The following is a 20,617-nucleotide window of genomic DNA, read 5'->3' on the forward strand; positions in this document are numbered from 1 at the left end:
GTAAATACACACAGTCCAGATGGAATTGTAAACTGGATATTAAAAGAATGCATAGATGAGCTGATGGACAAAATATATAAGATTATTGTTTACTCACTCAATAAAGGAAAGGTACCATAGGATTGGAAAAAGGCAAATATTGTACTAATATATAAAGGAGGGGACAAGGAAAATCCAACTAACTATAGACTGGTATCCCTTAAAAGCACAATACCAAAAAATATGTGAAAAAATTATCAAAATTAGATGGGTTGAATATCTAGAAGAAAAAAATATACTGAATCCAACACAATTTGGATTTAAACAAGGAAGATCATGTGCCACCAACTTGATTTGCTTCTATTCAAGACTAATAGAAATGATACAAGAAAGGGATGGATGGGTAGACTGTGCTTTTCTAGATCTACAAAAAGCATTTGATAAAGTACCACACAAAAAACTATTAAGAAAAATTGAATCAATAGGTGGTATTCAAGGAAAATTATTGGAATGGATGGAAGATTTCTTGAACGAAAGAAAAATAAGGGAAGTACTTAGAGACAAATACTCGGAAGTAATGATAAGGGGACTTATTAAAGTGGGACAGAGGTAAAACATGAGGACATGCAATGAAACTCAAAAAGGACAATTACAGAAGAGGCCTGAAAAAGAATAGCTTCCCACACAGAGTGATGGATATATGAAACAAATTGGATGAAAAAATAGTGTGTGCAAATACAATACAAGTATTTAAGAACAAACTTGATCTTGCGAGATACAAAAAAGGGTCACCACGAGCATAGCTCCCCTTCCTGTGAAATACAACTAGGTAAATACACATATACCTACAAAGATGGGACACTACAAGCATAGCTCCCCTTCCTGTAAGATACAACTAGATAAATACACACACACATTAGACCTAATACTAACTTCTGAACTGGATATCGTGAACAAAATGGAATATAAAACACCAATTGGAAAGAGTGACAATATACTAATAGAGTTTGAATTAAAAGAACAAAACGATGTAAGAAGGAATGATAAACATAGAAAAGGAATATTAATGTACAACAAAACAGATTTTGTAAAATTTAGAAAAAAAAATCCTAAACAAAAACTGGGATAAATTCTCCAAAAAGGAAACAAAGATGGAAAAACAAATGGAACATATTCAAAGGAAAGTACAAGGAAGGAATTGATAAATATATACCAAAGAAGCAAAACCTGGAAAAGAGACAAAAAACATCCAAATGGCAAACATATATAAAACTTAGGAACGAATATGTGAATATACACAGGAAAAAAAAGAAACTATGAAAAAGATATAGACAAATGTAAGGATCAACCTAAACTCTTTTACAGATATGTAAATGATAAAAGACAAACATGAAATTGTAAAACTGCATGAAGGCGATAAAGAATATATAGACACAGAAATGGCAGAAGTTATGATCAGACATTTCAGGTCTATTTTTACTATTGAGGGCTCACAAATTTGGAAAGATGGACAATGAAAAAGATCCCCTAAAATGAAAGAAATAAAGGTAACACACAAAGAAATAAAAAAACTAGATGTTAGGAAATCACATGGACTGGATGGAATTGCAAATTGGATACTGAAAGAGTGTATAGACAAACTGACTGACAAATTATACAAGATAATAGACTTTTCACTTAAAGAAGGAAAGGTACCGCAAGATTGGAAAGATGTATAATACCAATATATAAAGGAGGAAACAAAGAAGATCCTACAAACTTCAGACCAACATCCCTTACAAGCACAGTAGCAAAAATATATAAAAAGGTTATCAGAAACAAATGGATCAAACACTTGGAAGAGAATAAAATACAAAACCCTAAACAATTTGGCTTTAGAAATGGAAGATTGTGTACCACAAACTTAAAATGCTTTTACTCGAGATTAATTGAGATAATACAAGAAAGAGATGGCTGGGCAGATTGCACCTTCTTGGACTTGCAGAAGGCTTTTGACAAAGTACATAAATACATACATATACCAAGGCTTTTTCCCCCTTACAAGGGAGGTAGCCAAAAAGGAAAAGGCATAAAATCATTCCCACCCATTCCATCCCTGAATACACTCCACACCCCTCCAACCTCCCTCTTATCTTAGCACCTCCTGGATGACGGGTCATCCCTGCACCTTGTCCACTGCCCTGGGTCAGAAGCAGTGTCGCAAGGCACAGCACATCCACAGCAAGGCCACTTCATTAAATCGGCGACCCCCCCTCTCCGTCCCCTCATGCATAAAAGGAGAAGACAGGGAGAAATCCCTTCGGGCTGCATCAAATTTTGCTCACACATACTACCTCACCCCCTATCCCCCCAACTATTCCACCTCATGCATCACAACATCATGCATATACAACCATTCTCCATCCCTATCTTCTGTCCTCTACCGTCCTTCCTCAACAGACATTCCCCTCTTCCCCAAAGCCCCCTTCACCCCATCCTAGGACGTCCCCTCATGTTCACTCCCCCCACATCTGCCTTCCATACCTCTTTTACTAGTCTTTCTTCACTCATTCTTTCCATGTGTCCAAACCATCCTAATACTCTTTCATCAACCCTATCTCCCAGTTCCCTTTCCACCCCCGTTCTTCTCCTCACCTCCTCATTTCTCACTCTATCTAGCCTAGTAACCCCCATCATACTTCTTAAACACCTCATCTCAAACACATGAATTTAAAAATAGTTTAGATAAAATGAGATATGAAGACGGGACCCCACGAGCATAGCTCCCCTTCCCGTAAAATACAACTAGGTAAATACAACTAGGTAAATACATTCAAACTCCTTCTCTCTTCCTCTCTTATGTTCCATGTTTCTGCCCCATACAGTGTTGTTGGCACAATCACTCCTTCATACAGTCTCCTCTTAGCATCCATTCACAAATGTGTATTCCTCATTACACTTTTTAATCCACCAAGGCATTTACTCGCTTCTCTCAATCTACATTCTACCTCCACCTTCACTCCACCTTTTCCTGCCACATTTGCACCCAAGTATCTAAAACTATCCACTTCCTCCAGTCGCTCTCCCTTAATGCTCACTTCCAGTCTGCTGCCACTTTCACCCCTTGTACATCTCATCACCTTACTTTTACCCACATTTATCTTTAGCTTTCTTCTATCACATACTCTCCCAAACTCTGTCACCAACTTCCTCAGTCCCTCCTCCGATCCTGCCACATGCGCAGTGTCGTCAGCAAACAACAGCTGGCTCACCTCCCACTTTTCTCCATTTTCTTTAACCATCTCCAATCCCTGACCCACTACCCTTGCATTTACCTCTCGCACTACCCCATCCATGTATAAGTTGAACAGCCAGGGCGACATAACGCATCCTTGACGAAGTCCCACCTTTACCTCGAACCACTCACTCTCTCCATTTCTAATCCTAACACAAGCTCTACTACTCTCATAAAAACTCTTGACAGCTCCTAGAAGCTTTCCTCCTATCCCATATATCTGCATAACCTCCCACAGTGCCTTTCTGTCTACCCTATCATAAGCCTTTTCCAGATCCATAAAGGCCCAAAAAACATCCTTCCCCTTTCCTATAGCTTTCTCACATATCTGTCTTACCACAAAGATCTGATCTACAGAACCTCTACCCGTCCTAAATCCACACTGTTCCTCACCAATTACTCCCTCTGTTCCTCTCCTAATCCTCTCAATCAAGATCCTCCCATAAGCCTTCCCAACTACACTTAACAAGCTAATCCCTCTGAAACTACTACACTCACACATGTCCCCTTTTCCCTTGTAAAGTGGAACTATACAGGCACTCCTCCAGTCCTCCGGCACTCTACCCTCTCTCCAGCAAACATTAAATAACCTCACCAGCCAGTCCACCATCACTGTACCTCCTTTCTTCAGACATTCTGCATGGCATCCATCCAGACCAGGTGCCTTACCTGCTTTCATCATCTTAACACCTGCCTTCACTTCATCCTTCCTTATTTCCCCTCCATTTGCCTCACTCATCACTCTTATTTTCTTAGTATTTCCCACTGCAACTATCTTTCCCTCCCTATCCTCCTTCACATTAAGCAACTCCCTAAAATATTCTGCCCATCTTCACCTTACTGCCTTCCATTATCATCTCTCCATCTGCACCTTTTACCTTTTCTTCTCTACTTGATTTGCCTCCTCTTCCTTTCTTAATTTCTTTCCAAAACATCTTTTTATTACTTTCAAAATTTTCTGTCATACTCTTACCCCACTTCACATCTGCTCTCCTCTTTGCCTCCTTTACCTTTTGCTTTACCTCTCTTTACTTCTCTTTTTGACAAAGTACCATATAAAAAGTTAATAAAATAAGAAAAATTGAAATAATAGGAGGAATACAAGGTATGCTACTGGAATGGATGAAGGATTTCTTAAGTGGGAGAAAAATGAGAGTGGTACTTAAGAGACAAAATTTCGAACTGGGAAGATGTGGTAAGTGCCATCCCGCAAGGCTCTATTGGCTCTTTTAATGTTTGTCATATATATAAATGATATGGATGAGGGAGTGAAGTGTTACATGAACTTCTTTGCTGACCATGCCAAATTACTCGAGAGTAAGCACAGAAGAAGATTGCAGATCACAAGAAGACCCGGACAAAATATGGGAATGGAGTCAGAGGTGTGAAATGAACTTTAACATTAAGAAATGGAATTTGGAAAAAACAAAAATAGAATATCAGGCCAATATAAAATTGGTAACAAGGAAGTCAAAAAAGTCGACTCAGAAAGGGACCTGGGAGTGATTATCTCAAGTGACTAGACACCTGATATGTCAATAAATTAGTTTGAGAGACTTTCTTAACTTAAGATTAATGAAAGTGGCCTTTGACTACATGGACGAAGAAATGGTAAAGAAAATAGTGGTTGCACTAATAAGACCTAAACTAGAGTATGCTGCAACACTATGGGCACCTAGCACAAAAAAAAAAAAAAAAAAAAAAAAATCAAAGACCAGCAACAAAAATGGCACTTACACTATCAAATTTGACATACAAACAAATATTGGAGAAATTACATCTATCAACACTGGAATAGAGAAGAGAAAGGGGTGATTTGTTGACCATTTACAGAATTATGAAAGGGATGGAAATTCTTGATAGAGATGACTTATTAAAATGGGACAGAAGAGAAACAAGAGGACACAAAGAGAAGCTAAAGAAGGACAGTTACAGAAGAGATTTGAAAAAGTATAGCTTCCCACATAGAGTAATTGATGTCTGGAACAAACTAAAGGGAGAAATAGTGAGTGCCAAAAATATACAAGATTTTAAGAATAAACTATATGTGGAGAGAGATGAAAATGTGTCACTACGAGCATAGCTCTCATCCTGTAAAGTATAACTAGGTAAATACACAATCTTATTACATGTTTGTTGAAAGAAGGCATTGTGCCACTTGAATGGAAAAGGGTAAATGTGGTGCCAATTCACAAAGATGGAAACCAGGAAACACCATCAATTATAGGCCAGTATAACTAACCAATATAATAGTGAAAGGAGTGTGAAAAATCAATGGACCAAATGTCTTGAAGAGGTGAACATTCTGACAGACAGTTTGACTTCAGATCTGGAGTGATTGATATGCTACAAGAGAGGGTTGGGTGGACTGCATGTACCTGGACCTAGAGAAGGCATTTGATAAAATACCTCAGTCTTTTTATGTAGAAATTGGGGCATATTGGAGGACTGAGAGGCAAACTATTAGAATGGATTAAAGATTTTTTAAGGACAGATACATAAGGACAGTAGTAAAGGACAAGATGTCAAACTGGAGAGCAGTAACAAGGAGAGTACCACAAGGTTCAGTGCTTGCACCAGTAATGTTTCTTGTCTATGTTAATGACATGATGGAAGGAACAACAAGCTATGCCAATATGTTTCCAGATGATGCAAAAATCATGAGAAGAGTGAAAAATGAGGACAGTAGAATATTGTAAAAAGATCTAGATACTATTTTTGCATGGAGCCAAAAATGGGAAATGAAGTTCAATACCAAAAATGCCTGGATATAGGTAATAGCTGCAAAAGGCCATCTTTAAACTATTCCTTGGGAAGTGAACACATTACAAAAGCAAAAGAGAAGAAAGACTTGGGAGTGTTGATAAAAAAAAAAACTGTCACCCAACAGACATATCAACAGGATTGTGTGAGAGACATATCGACTACTGCATAAGATGAAAGTGGCATTCCATTATATAGCTGAAGAAATGATGAAAAAATTCATCAAAACCCTGATACATCCAAGATCATGAGACATAACAATATATTCACCCTCCATACAAACTCAGACCACATGGAAAACTATACAAGACCTTTGGTGAGATTACTTACCAGTTAAGATCAACATAGAATTGTGAGAAAAATTACAACCCATGTCAAAGAGGACTTTCATAAATTACCAAAAAATAAAGTGGCAAAAGTAATCGGAAGACATTGAGAAAGAACAACACTTTGAAATAGATCAATTATCCCTGGATAAAGCTGTAAACAAAATAGTAGTAACCATCCAGGAAGCAAGTAAAAAATACACACCCATAGGCTATAGAAAGAGCTTTTACCCCTACTTCACACATAAGATACCCTCATTAAAGAAAAGGAATAACTTGAAGAAGAACCACAACCTCACAGAACAAGAAAAAGAACTACTAAAACAAATAAACAGCAACATTATAAAAAATTATAACAAAAGAGGAACAACTGGAATAAACTAAAAAATAGATGGAAATACTGACAATGAAAAAATGTGGAGAGCAATTAGAACCATCAAAAACTCAAAACTGAATCCTCCCCACACCCATGAAACAGTTGATGCAATCCAAGACAAAATACCATCATCTAACCAGCGATGCAACATGAACAAGAATTTCTCCAAAGCTAGTTTCTGGCCCACCATACTATAGTGAAAACAGGAGAATGATTGAAGAAGTACAGAAAATGAAAAAGGACAATGAAACCACCCTCCCTTTCTACAGTAAAGATACAGAGGGAGTAAAGAAAGTATAAAACTCCAAAGCTGAAGGCCCAGGAAAAATCTCAAACAATCAACTACCCCCAATCAACATGGTTTCAAGGAGGGCTGGTCTATCAGCACTCCATTCACAAACATCACAGAGCAAGTACTGGAAGGATCCAAAGAAAATGACCTACCAGAAAGAACAGTTATAGTTGTAGATATCAACAAAGCTTTTCACAAGATCCTCAGACACATAACTCTCCAAAAAGATCATTGAGACAGATATCCATAACAATGACAACAAGTGGTTGACCAACTTTATAGCAGGAAAACAATACAGAGTAACCAAAAGCAACTATGTTTCAGGTACAAAAAGACTATACAATGGATCCCTCAAGGTGCAATACTTTCACCCTCACTGTTCAACCTCTTCATGAGTGATCTAGTAACTCCTGAACCAGAACTAAATACCAGTGTTTTCTTATATGCAGATGACTTGAAAATAATAACCCAGCATGGTAAATACAAAATAGCAAAAAATATTCAGGCGTACTCGAATAAACTGTAACAATGGCTCAGAATTAATTAAATCTTCACCACAGAAATCAACAGTAATGCTGCCCACTCCAGACAACCATAAAAAAAAAACACCATAATAAAATTAAATGACGAAACCCTTCCATTGGAAAGGCAACCAAAAATTTTGAGTCTTAACATTTGATACCCATATGATATTCAGCACAGACATTGGGAAATAAAATGGAGCTCTAATAACCATCTATAAACATTTCATAAGAACCACCCTAGAATATGCCTCCACAGCATGGTTCCCAACAATCAGCAAATTGAAGAGATGTAATTTACAAGCACTGCAGCACTAACAATAATAACAGAATATGCAAAGAACACCCCTATAGGAAACCTGCATACAGAAACAAAATCTTCCCAGTAGCACATTACATGAAAATGACAGGAATACAATTTTACACCAGAATCCTAAACAACACACCATTCAAACTATCTCACAAGCACCACCAGCAGAATGAAAAAAAAAAAAAACATTAGCAGCATACTACTCAAACATTTACCACAAACTATTGACCAAGCCACACAAAACATCCACACAGACATGCACACACTCGTTTCAATAAGCAAGCCCTTCAAGAAAGACCACCAAAATCAATATTCCAAACTCAATACTGTGTGTGTATTGAAGTATGGAAAACGGATGAGTGGCAGGATAGTGAGGGAAGCACAGAAAATAGTTGAAGTTTTTATTTCTAGCATTTTTTTTCCTTCCCAGGATTTTGAGGGAGTTAAAAGTAAGGATGAATCATAAGGGAACAAGCACTCCCACCTTTTTTTATGTTTACCTCACCAACTAGCCACTAATGTAACTGTATTTACCTAGTTATATCTTATGGGAAGGGGAGCTATGCTCATGGTGTCCTGTCTCCGTATCTCGCCATATCTAGTTTGCTCTTAAATTTTTGTATTTTTTTGCACACACTATTGTTTGGACTAGTATGTTCTATACATCTATCACTCTGTTCTTTTGAGTTTCTTTCCGTGTCCTCTTGTGCTTCTCTTATCCCAATTTAGTAAGTCATCTCTATCAAGAACTTCTACACCTCTCATAATTCTGTAGATGGTCAACAAGTCACCTTTTTCTCTTCTTTGTTGGTAGTTCTAGTTTTGACAATCTTTCTTCATATGACATTTTTGATAATGTTGGGGTTATCTTCGTAGTTGCTCTTTGGATTCTCTCCATTTTACTTACATTTTTTTAGTACTGGGCCATGGTGTCACTACATACTCTAATTTAGGCCTTATCAGTGTGACTAGTATTTTCTTTACCATTTCTTCATCCAGGTAAGCAAAAGCCACATTTATTGATCTTAGCAAGTTATAGGTTTCTCCAACAATTTTGTTTATATTTGTCAGGGGACATCTTTTGTGATGATCACTCCCAGATCTTTATCAGATCCTGCTTTTGTTACTTTCATTTCACCAATTTTTTATTGTCCTGATATTTTTTTTTTTTTTTTTTTTTTTCCAAATTCCATTATGCTGTATTTCTTAATGTTGAAGTCCACTTCCCACTTCTGACTCCACTCCCAGACCCTGTTCAGATTTCTCTGCAGTGAGTCACAGTCCATTTCAGTACTCTCTTTAACAATTTTACATCTGCAAAGAAGCTCATGTAACATTACACACAGATAAACTATACAAGATAATTGATTTCTCACTCAAAGAGGGAAAGGTGCCACAAGATTGGAAAGATGCAAACATAGTACCAATATATAAAGGAGGAAATATAGAAGATCCTACAAACTTCAGACTGGTATCCCTTACAAGCACAGTAGCAAAAATATGCAAAAAGGTCATCAGAAAAAATGGACCAACACTTGGAAGAAAATAAGATAATAAACCCCAAACAATTTGTCTTTAGAAGTAGAAGATCATGCACCACAAACATAATCTGCTTTTACTCAAGATTAATTGAGATAATACAAGAAAGAGATGGCTGGGCAGATTGCGTGTTTTTGGATTTGCAGAAGGCACTCAACAAAGTACTACATAAAAATTAATAAGAAAAATTGAAATAATAGGAAGAATATAAGGTAAAGTGCTGGAATGGATGAAGGGTTTCTTAACTGGAAGAAAAATGAGAGTGGTACTTAGAGACAAAAATTCGAACTTGGAAGATGTGAAAAGTGGCATCCCACAAGGCTCTGTACTGGCTCCTTTAATGTTTGCCAAATATGTAAATTATATGGATGAGGTAGTAAACTGTTATATGAACTTCTTTGCTGACGATGCCAAATTACTCAAGAAAGTAAGAACAGAAGATTGCATATTGCTACAAGAAGACCTAGACAAAATATGGGAATGGAGTCAGAAAAGTGAGATGAATTTCAACATTAAAAAATGTAGCATAATGGAATTTGGAAAAAGTAAAAATAGAGTATCGGGACAGTATGAAATTGGAAATAAAGAAGTCAAAAAAGTAAATTCAGAAAGGGACCTGGGAATAATCATCTCAAGTGACTTGACACCTGATAAACGTGTCAATAAATTATTTGGAGAGACTTATAACTTATTGAGGTCAATGAAAGTGGCCTTCGACTACATAGATGAGATGGTTAAAAAAATAGTTGTTACACTGATAAGACCTAAACTAGAATATGCTGCAACACTATGGGCACCTAGCACAAAGAAGAACATAAGAAAGTTAGAAAGCATACAAAGAGTAGCGACAAAGATGGCGCCTACACCAACAAACCTGACATACGAACAAAGATTGGAAAAATTATATCTGTCATCACTAGAACAGAGAGGAGAAAGAGGCTATTTGTTGACCATTTTCAGACTTATGAAAGGATGGAAATTCTCGATAAAGACGACTTATTAAAGTGGGACAGAAGAGAAATAAGAGGACATGAAATGAAACTAAAAACAGTTACAGAAGAGACCTGAAAAAGAATAGCTTCCCACAGTGATTGATGTCTGGAACAAACTGAACGAAGAAATAGTGAATGCCAAAACTATACACGATTTTAAGAATAAACTGGATATGGAGAGATACGAAAATGGGTCACTATGAGCATAGCTCTCATCCTGTAAAATACAACTAGGTAAATACAACCAGGTAAATACACCTTTATCCATGTCATTCACTTGGATAGCAAACATTATTAGAGCCTATACTATCCTTGTGGAACTCCACTAATTACCTCTTCCCAAGTAGAACACTTTTCTCTGAACACCTCGCTCATTTTTCTTCCATGCAAAAAGTCCTTCATCCATTTCAGTGGTATACCTTGTATTCCTCCTATGGTTTCCAGTTTTTTATATATATATATATATATATGTATATATATATATATATATATATATATATATATATATATATATATATATTGTGAGGGACTTTATCAAAAGCTTTTTGTAGATCTAGGAATGCACAATCAGCCCATCCATCCCTTTCTTGTATTATGTCTAGTAGTCTTGAGTAAAAACAGATCAAATTTGTGGTACATGATCTTCCCTGTCTAAATCCAAATTGTCTAAGATTTAGGATCTTCTCCTTCAAATGTTTTATCCATCTACTTTTTATAACTTTTTCACATATTTCAGCTACCGTACTTGTGAGGGAAACCTGCAATTTGTTGGGTCTTCTTCATTTCCTCCTTTATGAATTTGTACAATATCAGCATTTTTCCAATCTTCTGGTATTTTTCCTTCTTTGAGCAACTTATTGTGTTATATGTTTTGTCCATTAGTTCTTTACATTCTTTTAATATCCAGTTTGCTATTCCATCTGGGCCATGCAATTTCCTAACATCAAGGTCCATTATTTCTTTCTGTGTTACTATTATTTCCCTCAGGGTGTGGGTGGGGGTGGGGGTTTCACTTCCCTTCATCCCAGTGTTCCATTTTATCTCTAGTGAAAACTGACTTGAAGTTTTTGCTCATGACTTTCACCATTTCTGTATCTTCTGTGTATTATATATTCCCTTGGTGTAGTTTCACTATTTTTTGTTTATTTTTTGGTTTACCATTTACATTTCTATTGGATAGATTTGGCTGATCCTTACATTTTTCTATTATGTCTTTCATAGTTTCTTTTTTCTTCCCTGCATATTTTTACATATTTCTTCCTGTGATTAATATATATTTGCCACTATTTTTTTCCATCTTTTCCAAGCTTTATCTCTTCTGTATTTTGTTTCACTGCACCTTCTGTTAAACAGCACTTAATATACACCTTTTCCTGATTTTGCTTTGGGACATATTTATCCACTCCTTTATAGATTTTTATAAGAATACATTTTTCTTCCTCTTGTGTTTCTTGTATAATTTTCCCCAGTCTGCTTTAAGAAAAAAATTCCTAAGTTTCTCAAAGTCTGTTTTACTATACATCAGTCTTCCCTTTCTGTGTTTCTCATTTCTCTTTAAATATATTTCCTCTAGTTCTAACTTGAGTAGTGGTCAATTTGCAACTGGTGTCTTGTATTCAATTTCGTCCACTATTTCAGATTCTGATGTAAATAATAAATCTAGTCTCAACAGTTGTTATGTCTAAATCTAGCATTTTATTTTACCCATTGTGTCATTGTATGTTCTATAGCCAAATTGAGTAATACATTTCCCCATTGATCCTCTCTACCTCTCACTGTCATCTCTTCCCAACATATTTCTTTGCAATTAAAATCTCCTTTGAGTACCGCTTTATTTCCATCAGCATCTAGTTTAATGAAGTTCTTGTATCCTCTAACATTTTGGAATAATCTCTCTCCAAGACCCCATTTTTGGGGGCTCATAAACCACTGCAAACTTTTTGCTTTTCATGTTGCTATCTTCAACTCTTCTTGAGATTATCTCTACCTTGTTCTCTCCATATGTAACTTCCATCACATTTAATTTTTTTTTAAACAGGAACATGACTCCACCTTGTTTCTCTTCCCTATTTCTAAACCAGTGATTATATAATCCATAACCAACACTGGTACTAGTGGAACCCTTAATTTTGTCTCCACAATTCCTATTACACCTGGTTTTGCTTCTGACAGGTAATCATTTAGTTCATTCAATCCAGAGATTAATCCATCTATGTTGGTATAAGTCAACCTTGATTTTCTATTCCCTCCATCTCATTCTCCGATTTTTTTTTTTTTTTTTTTTTTTTTTTTTTCCCTTGTATCTAACACAACAAGAGAACTGTGTTACCTTGGTCTCCATTCTTTTCTAATTTTTTTCTTTAGCTTCATTTACTAATGTCTTAATTTTTTCTTTTTCCTCATTCATGTCTTTTTTATCCATGTATTTTTAGTGTTCATTTTTTTCTAATTTTCTTGTTCTTGCTAAGATTTCTTCCACTGCCATTTGTGACCTTAATTTGATCTTTAATAGTCGACTTTTTCCTTTTCCATCTGCATATACCAGTTCTGTGCACTCCCTCCATTTCCTTTTCTCATTCTTGTTTTTTATCTTGTACTACTTTTAGAACATTTCTTGCCAGTTCTTTATCTTCTTTATCTCTTATGAACCAATTTGGGTGACATTTTTCTTTTAGACCATATATTACTACACATTTTTTGTCTACTGTATCCCTTACCAAATTTTCTTTTTCCTTAATTACTTTAATGACAGCATCTTCGGCCTTCTGGATTTACTGATGCACTATTTCTTTAAGAATTATTTTATCTTCTTTGTCTTTTTTCAAATCATTCTGTCTTTTTTCTAATCATTCCTGAGCTGTTGCAAAACATCTCTATGCTTTTTCCTGTTTCCATAGCTATTGCTTTTATCCATTCATCCACCTCTTTCCTTATGGTCTCATTATTTGTGTTTTCAATATTTTTCAACCTCACATTTTAACTTGATCAGTTCTTTTTTTAGTACACTTAACTCTTCTTTTATTCCTGTGTTTACTTTTTTTAAGACACTTCCTTGTTTAGGTCTTTGTTCGTCTTCCATGGATTGACATTTTCCCGCCTCCACAATTCATTCATATTTCTCATGTCCCTCTCTATGTCTATAACTGTACTAAAGAGTCTTCTTTCATACCCACTAAATCCAGAGAAATAACTCTCATCACCATTATCAAATAGAAACCTTTTCATGTCTCTTGGTGATTTAGAATCATGCATTTTGCTTCATCCTTGTGCCAGTAGGTGGCTCTGGGTACATGTTTACATTGTAACACGACAGACAGCTGTTGGCTCCGTCTCCACTATTCTCTTCTCTGTTCCCCTTTCACCACTCTTTATTCTTGTCTCTATGTGCCGTCTTTCATATATTTACTTTCTTATAGTATGTCTTTCATTTTCTACTTTCTTTTCATCACTGTCTTTGTTATGTATGATTAGTCGCTCTCTGTTTTCATTACAACATCTAGTTTGTTCTTAAATTCTTGTATGGTGTTTACATGCACTATTGTTTTGTCCAATTTGTTCCAGACATCCACCACTATGTGTGGAAAACTGTTTTTTTTTTTTTTTCCAGAAATCTATAACTGTCCTTTTTGAGTTTCTTTTCATGTCCCCTTGTTTTTCTTTTATCCCACTTTGATAAGTCTTCTCTGTCAAGGACTTCCATGCCTTTTGTGATTCTGTAAATGGCCAATAAATCACCTTTCTCTTCTTTGTTCCAGGGTTAGTAGTTCCAGTTTAGACAATCTTTGCTCATATATCAATTTTGAAAGTGTTGGGGCCATCTTTATCATTGGTCTTTGTATTCTTTCTGTTTTTTGTTTTGTTTTGTTTTTCGTACTGGGTGTCCATAGTGTCACAGTGTACTCCCATCTTGGTCTTATCAGTGTGACTAGTATTTTCTTTACCATTACCTCATCCAAGTAGTTAAAGGCCACCTTTATTGATCTTAATAAATTGTAGGTTTCTCCGACTATTTTATTTATCTGCTTATCTGGGGACATGGTTTTGGTGATGATTATTCCTAGGTCCTTTTCAGAACCAAGTTTCTTTACTTCCTTTGCACCAATTTTATGTTGTCCTGATATTCTTTTTTTTTTTTTACTTTTTCCATATTCCATTATACTACATTTCTTAATTTTGAAGTTCACTTCCCACTTCTGATTCCATTTCCAGACCTTGTCCAGGTCTCCCTGTAGTGATTTGCAATCTTTTTCCATACTTTGGTAGCTTTGCATTGACTGCAAAGAAATTCATGTAACATTCTACATCTTCATCCATGTCATTTACATATATAGCAAACATTATTGGAGTCAGTGGGACTCCACTTATCATTTCTTCCCAAGTAGAGTGTGTGTGTGTGAGTGAGTGATTCACCATGGTCTTGGATCAGGTGTTGGGCTCATGATTGATAGTTATCACTGGATGAGAGCTCAAAGCTCATATATGTCCAATCTATGGGTAATAAAGTGATCTTACACACACACTGGTGAGCTTCAGAACTGTAAACATCTCTTCAATTGTGCTCCGTAGAAGACAAAAATTCTTAGTTGTACAAAAGAAGAGGCCTTGTATTGAATGGGAGAGGGAGCAATTGTGGTTGTCCATAATGAATTCTTTGCAGTGCTAGTTTGACCTATAAGAGAAAATGCAGGAAAATAACAATTATTTTGAATTGAAAGTTGACTTGATAGCAAAGACATCTAGGGGCGCCACACCAAAGTACAATGTAAACAGATCAGTGGAGACACCAGTGAGACATGAAATATATAATGAAGAATAATTTTCTAGCTTTGGTAAGTATGATAGAAGAAATTTGAGTTGAATCTTAGACATAGAAAGGAAAATGATAAATAATAGAAAATGGTGGAAGAATGAATTCATGGAACTAAGGAAAGAAATTGTAGAATGGAATGTTCAGCCCAAACTAACAACAAGATATCCAATCTAAAAAAAAAAAAATAAAAAAAAAAAAAAAAAAAAAAAAAAAAAAAAAAAAAAAAAAATCTGAACTAGGTACCCAACTTAAGGTAATGGAATATAATAGAGGTTAGTGTGAAAAAAGTTAAATAACAAAATGCAAGAAATGACTAAAAGAATTGAAGAAAACTTAGGTGAGGAAAGTATGCAAAAGATTAAGAAATAGAAGGAAAACAGAAAATGAAGAAATTGCCTTTAAAGAAATAGTATAACAAGAGATGCAGGGAAATGTGAAAGATACAATCATATAAGTAATTAAAGAAAAAGTGAATTGGGATAGAGATTCAGTGGATAGAAAAAATATATTGTATATGGACAAAGGGAAAAACATGGTCTGATGAGATAATGAAAGAAAAAGCAGAAAAAGAAACGGTATCAATTTTAAAAGAAATAAAAGATGGCGATCAGGAAGTAGAGAAAGATGTAGAAGTGTATAGAATGAGACATTATTCTAAGGAAAGAAATTGACCCCTAAAGGTAAAACTATGACCGCAAATTGTAGTAGAAGAATATTAGAAAAATCAAGTTGGCCAGGAGCGAACAACACAACAAGATATGGATAAAAAGAGAAACGAGTATTGAGGAATTAGGAAAAGACACTAAAAGACGAAGCTAAGGGAAAAAATGCAAAGAGAACAGAGATAGAAAGCAAGGACTTCTATTGGAGGGTAATCAACATGAGGCTGAAAAAATAGTACATCAGAATAGGTGAAACAAAAACAGAGAAAAAGATGGAGAAAGAACAAATAAAATAAAAGTAACCTATACTAACATTGATGGATTAATTTCAGAACAGAAAAACCAGGCATAATGGGAATTGTGGAGATGAAGTTAAGGGGTCCAATACCACCCAATAATTTTGGACACGGGTTACACAATTATTGGATTAAAAACAGAAATGAGAAACAGGGAGGAGGAATCATGTTCTTGGCCAAGAAAAAACTCGAATGTGACAAAGATTACTGAGGGTAAAAACAATGTAGAAATGATCATGATAAAAGTCAAAGGCAGGGACATGAAAAGTAGAAAGTTTGTGGTGATTTATGTGCCCCTAAAAACAAACTCGTTGGAGAGAGAATGAACATTCAAAAATGTTAGAAGATACAAGGCATTCATTAAAGGAGATACCAAAGGGCAGAGGTAACTGCAAAGAAATTTGTTGGGAAGAAATGAGAGTGAAAGGCAGAGAGGATCTATGGGGTAATGTATTACTGGACATGACCATGGCATATACAGTGACACAATGGGTCAATGAAAACACCAGATACAGAAGTAATGAAGAACCATCGAGAGTGGATTTGATATTTACAACAGAACATGAAATTGTGGATAAAATTCAATACAAGACACCAATTGGAAAGAGTGACCATATACTTATAGAGACTGAACTAAAAGAAGAAATATATATGGAGAGAAATGAAAAGTACAGAAAAGGAAGATTGATGTACAACAAAATGGACTTTGGAAAACTGAAAAAATTCTTTCAAAATACAAATTGGGAAAAATTCTACATGGAAGAGACAAAAATGGAAGAGAAATGGGAGATTTTTATGAATATCTATAATGAAGGAGTGAATAGGTATGTACCAAGACAGAAACAAGAGAGGGTGTACATTAAATGCTGGTTCAACAGAAGATGCAGTGAGGTGAAAGAAGAGAAAGCTTGGAAAAGATGGAGAAAAGATATACAAAAAAAAAGGCAAATATATATAAACTAAAGAAATGAGTATGTAAAAGTGTGAAGAGAGGAAAAAAGGAACCATGGAAAAGACATTATAGAAAAATGCAAAGAGCAACCCAAACTATTCTATAGATATGTGAATTTTAAACTTAAAAATAAACAAGAAATGGTGAAACTATGCCAAGGAAATACAGAATGCACACAAAATCTAGAAATGGCCAAAGTCATGAATAATCACTTCAAGTCAGTTTTCACTAGAGAGAAGGTACAGTATTGGGATGAAGGAAGCAAAGTGCGATCTCCCCCCATGAGCAAAATAATAACACAAAAAAATAAGGGAGCAATTAACAAACCTTGATGTTAGGAAATTGCACGCCCAGACGGAATTGCAAACTGGATACTAAAAGAAAGCAAGGAAGAATTAATGGACAAAATATATAACATAATAAGTTGCTCACTTAAAGAAGGAAAAATACCAAAAGACTGGAAAAATGCCAACATTGTACCAATATATAAAATTGGAAACAAGGAAGAACCAACTAATTACAGACCGATCTCACTAACAAGCACTGTAGCCAAAATTTGTGAGAAAATTATCAAGAATAGATGGGTAAAACACCTGGAAGAAAATATAATAAACCCAAGACAATTTGGATTCAGACAGGGAAGATCATGTACCACAAATTTAATCTGTTTTTACTCAAGACTAATAGATATAATACAAGAAAGGGATGGATGGGCTGATTGTGCTTTCTTGGACTTACAAAAAGCCTGTGACAAGGTACCACACAAAAAGATTATTTAAAAAAAATGGAAAACATAGGAGGGATACAAGGCAACCTACTAAACTGGATGGAGGACTTCCTGAATAGTAGGAAGATGAGAGCAGTACTCGGAGAAAAATATTCAGGTTGGAAGGAGGTGATTAGTGGAGTTCCACAAGGATCTGTATTGGCTCCAATGATGTTTGCTATTTATGTGAATGACATGGATGATGATGTGGAATGTTACATTAGCTTCTTTGCAGATGACGCTAAATTGTTGAGGAAAGTAAAAACTGAAACAGATTGCAAATCACTACAGAGAGACCTGAAGAAGGTTTGGAAATGGAGTCAGAAATGAGAAGTGGACTTCAACATTAAGTGTAGCATAATGGAGTTCGGAAAAAGTAAAAGTAGAATATCAGGACAATATAAAATTGGAACTAAGGAGGTAAAGAAAGTGGGATCTGAAAAAGATCTGGGAGTAATCTCAAATGACTTGTCCTCTGATAGACAAATAAACAAAATTGTCAGAGAATCCTATAACTTGCTATGATCAATAAAAGTGGCATTTACCTATTGGGATGAAGAAATTACTAAAAAGATATTAGCCACAATATTAAGGCCTAGACTGGAATATGTGGCGACATTATGGTCACCCAGTACCAAAAAGAATATAAAGAAAATTGAAAGAATTCAGAGATCAACCACAAAAATAGCTCCAGCACTTTCAAACTTGTCATATGAAGAGAGACTGGCTAAATTGGAGTTACAAACTTTGGAGCAAAGAAGAGAGAGAGGTGACCTACTGACCATCTTTAGAATCATGAAGGGCACAGAAATACTCAATAGAGAGGACTTGTTAAATTGTGACAAGAGAAACACAAGAGGACATGGAAAGAAACTAAAAAAAGATAGTTATAGAAGAGATCTGAAGAAAATAAGTTTTCCACACAGAGTAGTGGACACTTGGAGCAAACTGGAGGAAACAATAGTGTGTGCAAAAACCATACATGAATTTATGAGCAAAGTAGATACTGTGAGATACAAAGGTGGGACACCATGAGCATAGCTCCCCTTCCCATAAGATACAACTAGGTAAATACATGGGTCACTATGAGCATAGCTCTCTTCCCATATAATACAACTAGGTAAATGCACAAACACATGCGCAATTCCTTGCCCATGAGAGTTGGAGTGCCTGCTCACAGTGCAGTAACACTAAAATTATTTCAGCCCTTGGCAGGATTCCAACTCTGACCACTGGAGTAGCAGTTGTGAATGCTACCACTGCACCATTGGGCAGTGTGTGTCTGTGTGTAAGTCCTTGATATGCCATATCCCCAGTAGCCAGATATTCAATTTGCTGAACATGGATGAGCCCAGATAAAAGTGTGACACACCTGATGGAGGTAACATGTATCTTTAACACATTTCCTGTGGGGAATGAGATCAGTATTCAAGGCAGTAATGGTGAAGATTATTTGCTTTGGGTGAGTCACAGTTTATATGATCAGCATTGCAGTATGGACTAGGGATGGGTACCTATATGTGGTGGTCCTACAAGGACAGTAAATCTGCCCATTTTCAAAACCTGTCAACCCTATCACCTCCAACAGGAGGTGTGGCCCTGTTGGGCTCTGGACTGGGCTCAAGATCTCTCATCAACTTCAACTGTATTTCTTGCACTTTTTCAAACATAGAGAACAGATAACCAGCAACTGCTCTCTCCTCTCAATAATTTTTCTTTAGTTACTCAATTATTGCTGTATTATCTTCTGTTTTGCTGTAGTTATCACTAATTATGTTAGGGCCTTGGTATTTGTTTCAATGTTGCTGGCTTATAGAAGAGAGGAGGGCAGGCACCAGTGTACCGCTCTCCTTAACTGAAAAAAACATAAGTGTAAGATACAAAAAAACTAAAGTACTGAGAAAGAGTGAGTGAGCTCTGTGCCTGTTCCAAAGACAAGTTATGAGCCCCATAGGGCTACACCTTCTGGTGGTGTTCCATGGAGATCTACTCTGAGTACTGTATGGCTGTTCAGTTCCTCTTCAGGGTAATGAGCCTTTTGAGGGTTTGCCCTCCATTCATGACTATAGGGTTGTCTTTTGAAGGCATAGGTAGACACATCATGGATGTCTTTCTCTGATGTGCATATCCTGTTGTTTGTAAACAACTAGTTAACAGAATGCATCTGTTTTGATAATAAACACCATGTGAGGATGGAGCCTTTATTAGTATGATGTTTCACTTGTTACAGCTTTTTCAAGTACATAGTCATAATACACATGACAGATTAAATAAGAACTGGGGGAACAGGGAGAGGAAGGGAGGGAGGGAGAGGGAGGTAGGGAGAGAGGGGTCACTGAATACTAGGAAAGGTTAAAGAGATGATGAACCAAATATCTGGGAACAGGATAAGATGGGTGAAGGACATTAGCTCACAACTGAGGAACAAGAGTAACAAGAAAATAAGAAAGGTGAGCAATTGTCTACTGAGGGTGGACAATGACCTTGAGAGGAAAAAAATGGGATTTTGGAGGGCAACTAGGGATAGCTTAGAATTTTGTTGGCAATGGGTATTAAAGGAATTAGGTGGGGTGAGATATTGAACATGCCCCTATTTTGTTCAATTGTATTGGTTCATTGTATGATGGCTGCTTCCAAACATTTTTTACAAATCTAGTCAAGCTCACATACTAGATGTTCTGCATTTTTCCAGTCCATCAAGTGGTTGCTACTGTTCTGTGTGCAACATATTGGTGGTGACATCATAATGAACATCGTAT

General features: G+C 36.0%; 1 protein-coding gene across 5 annotated transcripts in view; it reads left to right on the forward strand.

Moving 5' to 3' along the window:
• Window positions 1–20,617, forward strand: part of LOC143027247 (putative tubulin polyglutamylase ttll-15) — a 175,246-nt gene that overhangs the window by 100,799 nt on the left and 53,830 nt on the right. The gene's annotated exons all lie outside the window — the stretch shown is intronic.

The sequence above is a fragment of the Oratosquilla oratoria genome, chromosome 7 (assembly GCF_046742065.1).
Source record: "Oratosquilla oratoria isolate Oo_2021 chromosome 7, ASM4674206v1, whole genome shotgun sequence".
Taxonomy (NCBI): domain Eukaryota; kingdom Metazoa; phylum Arthropoda; class Malacostraca; order Stomatopoda; family Squillidae; genus Oratosquilla; species Oratosquilla oratoria.